Below are 7,927 nucleotides of genomic sequence, written 5' to 3'. Positions count from 1 at the left end.
GTCTTCCTCTTTTCTTAGTGTGTATTTCTCAATGCTCAACAGAGGTTTCCAGTTACTCCAAAACCAGAAATTTGGAGATGGAAGGGAATTTTTTTATCTGGGGAGGAAGACTTTAAAGCAGCGCAGTGACTGCAGCTGGATGGAGGGTTGTCAATCCTCCTCCTTCCTCCCCCTGGACTTCCGGCCTTTTGACTGAGCCTTAATCATTCACCAGATGCTGGCCCTGGATCAGGAAAGGAGCAAAGAAGTGGGAGCCTTTGCTGCTTGTAGGGAGAAAGAAGGACCCCAGGGAGACAGCGTCTCTGTGGCCCAGGCTGAGCCCTCCTTGGCCTTCTGCTGGACTTCAGGCTGGACAACAGCAGAAGGTCCAAAGACCACTTTGTCCATTGTCCCTGCAACCTTTGGAGGGACTCCAAGGACTAGCAAAAATGCCCTCCAGAACCCACAACAAAACCAATACTCAGAAGCGGCTGGAGACCTGTGTCTGCTTTGGAAAAATCTGGGTGGTTTTATAGAAGTTCAAAAGGGCAGGAAAGGAGAGGAGCAACTTGTTTAAGAGGTGAACCACCATCTCTTAAAACTTCCAGGAGAGGTAATTTGCCATCCATCCATCCATCCATTGTTCCATCCATCAGTTTATCTAACCATCCATCCACTGAATTATCTGTCTATCTATGCACCAACTATCATCTCTATCTGTCCATTCATTCATTGACTTATCAATCCATCAAACCATTCACTTAGCTGCATTTGCTGCAAACCGAGTTCATGAATTAGAAGTTTGCATTCAATAGCTCTGCAGGAGAGACAGCGGTGGACTCTGCCCTCCTGAACAGGTTAATTTGGGTTTTTTCCCCTCTTGCTTCAAACTTTCCTTAACTCAGTCCATAGATGGTTATGATGTCTTTGCTTAACTTTATACTTGTGTGTCTCATTCCTCATTAAGGCCTTTTTTTGCCCTCTTGTTTTTGGCTGGACCCAACCTTGTGGCCACACATGTCCTTCTTTGCACCTGCAAAATGTTGGAGAATATGCAACATCTTCCAACATCTGACCACCGAAAACATCCTTGTTGTTTTTTGAAGGTGGACAACAGGTCCTCTAGTATTGACGCACACCCTCCAAATGGGAGCCAAGAGTCTGGCTTTTATGAAAACTGGGTCTCAAAATAAATTGGTTTGGCATTGGTTGCTCTTTTTTAAAAAAGGAAACCACATTGAAGACACAAGGGATCATGTTTGCGACATCCACATTCCTTTGGGCTTTAAAAACAAAACAAAATGAGGGAAATAACCAGGCAAGAGCAGGGAAGAGTTCATCTTTTTGACAAAAATGAAATTCCTCCATGGGTCATGCCAATGCCTTGACCGCAGAATTGGACCGAGCTAAAAATGGACACTTTGCCATTGCCAGGAAGCGCGTCTCTCATTTTTGGGTGCGCAACTACCTGGGACACCATTTGGGCCATGACCAGAATGTGAAGAACCTTATCTTTTTGGATTCTAACTCCCAGAATCCCCTGGGAATTGGAGTCCAAAAAAGGGAATTGTCTCCTTCCAAAATGGTGTCCCTGGATCGCTGTGTCAATGGCAGTGGACCGTAGCGCCTCCCAAAAAACGGTGGGCTTTTCTCTCAAAAGGTTGGCTACCAGGCATACCTGCCTTTTGCTTTCCTTTTGGAAGTAAAATGCAACTTCAGAGACCAAACCGGAGCAGCCACGAAAGGGATGGATTTCTCTTCCTCCCCAACCAAAGGAGGCCTGTGTGTGTCCAGCCACTGTGCAAACACACCCAGTGTGCCTCTGTGTGTGTGTGCAAAAAAGGAGGGAAACCGGCCGAAAGAAAAAGGCCTTTCTGTCCTGGGCCTCTTTTGAACCTCCCTTCTTTCCAGATTTTCTGTGGGCCTCCTGGACAAACAACCGCAAGGGCTTGTGTTTTTCTTTCCCCCTTTGGCTGGGACATTTTGGAGAAGGCTAGTTCTCAAATAAGGCCCGGACAACAGGTTTCTCCTTCCATCCAGTCTGGCCCCCTTCCTTCTGCCATGAAGGAAGGCATCCTTGAGAGACACCCCCCCCAAAGATGGAGAGCCCACCACCCTTCAAGGCAGCCCATGTCTGATGGTGGAAAAGGCCTGCCTCTGGAGAGGGAAGTGGGACTCTTCTTTGGAGGTTTAGAACCATAGAATCCTAGAGTTGGAAGGTATCCCCAAAGGCCATCCAGTCCAACCCTTCTGCCATGCAGGAATACATAGGATCCTAGAGTTGGAAGGGACCCCAAAGTCCAGCCTATGCTTTTGCCATGCAGGAAGGCACCATCCAAGAATCATAGAATCATGGAATTAGAGTTGGAAGGGACTCCTCAAAGGCCATCGAGCTCAATCCCCATCTTCTGCCCTGCAAGAATAGACAATGCAAGCCCTCCTTGTGCCAGATGTCCATCCAGCCTCTGTTTAAAAACTACTACACTCCAGAGAATCAGATTCCTAGAGTTAGATGAGACCCCTAAGGGCCATCCAGTCCATCCCCCTTCTGCCCTGCAGGAGTACAGAGAACCCTAGAGCTGGAAGGGACCCCTCGGGACCATCCAGTCTGACCCCTTCTGCCTTGCAGGAAGACACTCTCAAACCCAGCTTGGGGTCCCTTTCATGCCCCCAAATCCGAGGCTCCTGTGATCTGCTGGGGGTCCGCCTTGGAGATGCCTTTCCTGGGGATGTCTGGGTGGGAAGAATGCCTTTCCCAGACTTTCTTTTGGGCCCTCCTCTGCCTGTCCTGTGGGCCGGGCCCCTTTGCTTTCCTCCCTTCTTCCATCCCTCCATCCCTGCCTCCGCCTGCCCTCCTTCCTTCCTTCCCTTCCTGCTTTTGGAGCCAAGGGGGTGGAGGGAACAGGGGAAGGAGGCAGGGAGGCAGGCTGGCCAGCTCCAAGGCAGGGAAAGAGAGGCTCTGGCCCCGGAGCCAGCCCTCCTCCTGGACCCCTGGGACCCCCAAGGGCAAGGGATCAAGAGAGAGAGAGAGAGAGAGACCCAAAGAAGGGAGAGGTAAGGAGTCTGGGACTCTGCCTGCTGCGCCTCTGGGCACTCCTCTTCTTCATCCTTTCCTCCTTCTTCCTTTCCTTCGCTGCTCCTTCTCTCCTCTGAAGCTGCCAGGGGGTCTTGGGGTCCCAGTCCAGGCTTGGCATCAAGCTCACCCCCCAAAAGACCCCTTCCAAGGGGGCAAAGAGGGAGATTTGGCTCCTTTCAAGGTGAGTTCTTGGTGCGTAAAAGGGCACAGCAAAGGCTCCACGGAAAGTGAGGAAGCTGGTCTTGCAAGACAAAGCTTTTTTTGGGGGGAAGGTGTCTTTTGGGGGGCAGGTGTGGGACTGGGGGTGGCACCAAGTCTTAGCTGGACTTCCCCAGATCTTGGGGGCACTGTTTTTCTCCCTCCCCTCCCCAAAAAGTGGAGATGCTCGGCAGGGCAGGAGAGCACTCTGTGCATGCCCAGAGTCAGGGAAAGGACGCTTTAAGGGCTGAGCCTCAGCCAAAGCCTCTGGAGACAGAGATATTAATGGCATTCCCTTGACCAAAAGAAAGACAGCAATAAGGGCAGGATTTTCAAGTCATTAAAAAAAAGATGTGTTTGTTTGGATGTGTGTGTTTTGTGTGCCTTCAAGTCCTTTCCAACTCATTGATACTCCAACTAAAGTGGAGTATCAATGGGTTTTCTTGGCAGGATTTTTTCAGAGGAGGGTTGCCATTGCCTTCCCTTTGGGGCTTCTTGCCCAAATTTACCCAGTGGGTTTCTGCAGCTGATCAAACCCTGGTCTCTCAAGAACTATAGCCCAACCCCAAACCACTTGGCCATACTGTGTTTATCCTTAGACAAATCCCCCAAATCTGGTCATGCCTTTCTTAGGCCAGCCAAAAACAAGGCACAGGATCCTGAGGTCGCCAGTCTTTCCAAGCTGAGCAGAAAAATCCCATTCTGAGAGGGTTTCTCCAGGGTTTGCTAAGAGTGAGAATGCTTCTGCCAAATGTGAATGTCAAGAATACACAACATTCATTCTCTCTCTCTCTCTCATACACACATACACATTTCCAGTCCTAAAGCTGGACTTTGTCTTTTAGTTCTGATGATGTTAAACTTTAAAAGAGAAATCATCTAGTGCTCCAAAAGGGACTTGGTTCTTTCCATTTTGCAGAAAAGGGGGGCCTGGGGTGCATTGAAAAGAGAGATCTAGAGGAGACCAGGGACTTTAGGGTCAATATAGGGCCCATGCGGTCCACAAAACCCCCAGAATTTGGGTACGGGGGATATTACACTTTTGTGGAATTGTGTCTTTCTGTGCCTTCAAGTCTCCTGTCAAGTTATAGTGTTCTGTATTTCATAAGGTTTTCTTAAGCAAGGGATACTCAGAAGTGTTTTTGTCCGTTGAAACAGAGACTTACAGCACCTGGGTTTCCTTGGCCGTCTCTCATCCAAATCCTTTGGAGGAATAATTTTATGTATTTCAGGAATAATTTCCAACAAATGGAGTAAAAAAGGGGGAAATAAAGAACATAAACTTTAAAAAATAGCAGTATAAACAGTCTTCCGCTTAATAGTTATACAAGTATAATATTATTAATATACTGTATTAGTGTCAGACAGGAATACTCTAATACTTCCTTGTTTCCCCTAGATCTGAATTATTTTAATGTATTATTTTTAATACACTTTCTATAATTTCTCACACATTCATCTCTATATTGATATGTTGCGATTGCTACCTTTTAAACCACAGTTTGTAATTCTTAACTGCTGTATCGATATCCTAATTTATTTATAAACCAACATCCAAGTCCTAACCAGGGTTGACCAAGCTTAGTTTTGCTTTAGGCTCTGTTTCAAAGGAAGGAACTTGCAAAACTTGGAGGCAGCATGGCATAGTGGTTTGAGCATTAGACTAGGATGATGGAGACCAGGGTTTGATTCCTGACTCTGCCATGGAAACCCATTGGGCAAGTCACACTCTCTCAGCTTCAAAGGCAAACAAATCTTGTCCAGAAAGCCCCATGATAGGGTCGCTTTAGGAGCACCGTAAGCCAGAAATGACTCAAATGAATGCAACAACAACAACAGGGCAAAAGTACTTCTGAAGAATCATAGCCGGAGAAAACTCTGTGCAAAATTCATGGGGTTGCTATAAGTCAAGGCACACATTGACGCACATGGGATTTCTCCTCCGGCCCTAAATTATTCTCTTTTACTGCAGCCTCTTTCTGACTTCCATTATTTATTCCCTCCTTGCCTTTGGACCCATTATCTTGCAGGAAGTCCTGGGGGCTGGAGAATTTGCTTTTGATTATAGAAACATTCCTGAAGACTTTTTCAAAACCTCTCTTTCCTTTTTTCCCTCCAGCTTTAAAAACAGAACATGAGGTAGGAGGTTGCTGGGAGAAAAGAGGGGAAATGGCACCCCATGTAGAGTGAACGGGCATCCTCCTTTTCCAGGACACGTCCTACATTCCAACCAGGAGGAATTCCAAAACGTCCTCCATTTGAGCATCACGAAGAAGCGCAGGGTTATATGAGTATTTTTAGCTTCAATTTTTGCAATGCCCTGCTTTTATTTTCAACTCGCCTACATTTTACAGTGCTTTGTCCTCCTTTGTGGCTATGACATTTGGCCACCAGGCCCTCCATAAGTCACCACTTCTTTTGCCAAAACGGTGCTTCATTCTCCAAATGGCTCCTTTTGAGTTTGTCAAAAGTGTCAGAGTGCAGCTTGAAAATGGCACCCTTGTGTTGCAAGGTTTTCAAAATTAGTAATATTATAAAAATAATAAAATAATATGTGATATTATTTTATTTGTTTCATGCAGGAAAGTAACTCTTCACGAGTCTGTCCTCTGCCTAAATTCCAAACAAAAGCATTAATTCCAGTTAGCTTAGCCAAGTAGTTCTCTGCAAAACGAATACATTCCCAACACTCATACATTGCACGGTGCACAATTTTGGCCTTTAGGTCCAAACCCAAAATGCAAGATTTGGGCATCTTGTTCAGTCTATATAAAAAGGAAAAGCTGCCCAATCCTCAGATACCCATTGTCCAGAAAATGCATGATAACTAATCCCAGTGTGGTGTAGTAGTTGTTGCTTCCATGCTAGGAGTAACCAGGCCATTGTGTAGCTTCCAAAACAAGGTAATATTTGGGAGTCTCCACAGTGGAAGGGCTTCTTCTGTCTTGTGTATTTTCCTCCATCTCTGCCCGGTCTCTCCTCTGACCCTCAGTCCTTCCGGGTCCATCCACGGTGTCCATCCGTGGACCTGGCCATAAATAGCCGTGACCTGGAAGACCAGCCACTGGAAGGGTGGGGGACGAGGAAAAGGAAACCTCCGCTCTGAAAGCAGCAAAAGCGTATTTCCGCTGCTTAGGATAAATTTCCCATGACTGTAACAGGAAGATGGAAGCCGGCAGGACAGAAAAAGACTCCATTAACTCCATTCGCTTCAGGGGCCAAAGCCTTAAAATGGGGGTCCCATGATGGAGAGAGCGATGAGTTGGAGGGCTGAAGATGGCCAAAGATTGGCTCAAATCAGGGTTGCCAAATCCCTTTTTGGCCAGAGACCTGAGACCAAAGGATAGTGTCTAGTGCTGACACAGAAGCCAACCTTGGCAATGCTGATATAGGAGTTTATCACACGAAGGAGATCGGGAGTTTATCCCGTGAATATCGCGTGATTATGTGGAACGATTTCACACGATGTCACACAAGACTCGCCATTAAAGTGGTCACAAAGAAGCATTAACGCACATCTTTTTACTTTCCAATATCACTTTATTTGCACCATTTCATGTGACAATCATTCGTGCAGTTACTTGCCATTTTTGCTTCATTTGCGGGATGCTTTAAATGCGCTTTAATCTCTCTTTAAACACCGAAATCATCCCCAGTGTGATAAAGTCTGCTGTATTGTGATGGAGAAAGCCATGCTTGCAATGATGGATCTGAGAAGAGCCTCAGAGAAAGGAAAGTTGGCAGAGTCCTCTCTTTCAGACCCGTTGCTTGGAGGGGGAGAAATTGTATAGGGTGGCTCTCTGCCCAGAAGAGAGGGCAATTGTGGGGGGCATGACTGTCATGGGGCTCCTTGGCTTGGTTCCCCTTCCTCTCCGGAAATCCCATGACAAGCCTTGCAACTGGGAACGGCTAGGCAGCTCTTTGACTTCGAGTTTTGCAAAGGGGGAGGCATTGCTCAGGATTGTCAGTGCAAAAGCTATGCTGGAACTGTGTTCGTTTAACACTCTCCAACCCATCGCTCTTTAAATCAAGGCTGGGGAAGACAGTGGAGTTTATCACACTGGGGCTGATTTCGGCATTAAAGAGAGATTAAAGCGCATTTAAAGCGTCCCGCAAATAAAGCGAAAACGTTGAGGAATTGCGGAAATGATTAGCAAAGTCCCCAGTCATCCCTTTTGTTTTGCTGATATATTGAGAGGTCCCAGAGATTCCCAAAACATCGTCTGCTGAACTTTGGCATAATTTCCTCTCTTCTGAAAGGAAACAGGGTAAGGAGGGAGAGCAATTTCCTATTCCAAAATCATCCCCAAAGGGGCAAAGGACCATCCATGAGGCATCTCTAGGAAGAGATTCAACGCCAGGATTTTGTGATCGGCCCAAGGACTACTGAACAGGGATGTCCTTTCGCACCATTTTACACAACTCCATGGAAATGCATTTTCAGGATCTTTTTTCAGCAATGCAATTTTGGGAAGGAAAAAGGGAAAGGGATAGGTTTTTTTCTAATCCTTGCTGTGTCCAAAACGTCGGGAGTCGGAAACCTTTCGGACTTCACAGCAAATCCTCCAACAATTTGTTTTAGGAGATCCTGAACTAATCAGGTTGGCCTTAAGTTTAGTCTTTCATTTTGTTTTGTGCAAGGAAGGAGGTGCAAGCATGTTTTTCCAATACAGC

At 46.5% G+C, this 7,927-nt stretch overlaps 1 protein-coding gene across 2 annotated transcripts in view; it reads left to right on the top strand.

Moving 5' to 3' along the window:
• The first annotated feature begins 2,883 nt into the window (after nucleotides 1-2,883).
• The window catches only part of EVA1B (eva-1 homolog B), an 8,754-nt gene continuing 3,710 nt past the window's right edge, over nucleotides 2,884-7,927 (top strand). Inside the window, exon 1 of one of the 2 annotated variants that reach the window (XM_042441103.1) lies at nucleotides 2,884-3,033. The gene's annotated coding sequence lies outside the window, so the exon portion shown is untranslated. Of the gene's footprint in view, nucleotides 3,034-5,041; nucleotides 7,522-7,927 lie in introns of those variants that run through there. The other variant, XM_042441104.1, reaches the window with a different exon arrangement.

The sequence above is a fragment of the Sceloporus undulatus genome, chromosome 9 (genome assembly GCF_019175285.1).
Source record: "Sceloporus undulatus isolate JIND9_A2432 ecotype Alabama chromosome 9, SceUnd_v1.1, whole genome shotgun sequence".
In the NCBI taxonomy this organism is placed as follows: domain Eukaryota; kingdom Metazoa; phylum Chordata; class Lepidosauria; order Squamata; family Phrynosomatidae; genus Sceloporus; species Sceloporus undulatus.
Note: the sequence above shows the minus strand (reverse complement) of the source record. Positions and strands in the feature narration are given on the sequence as shown.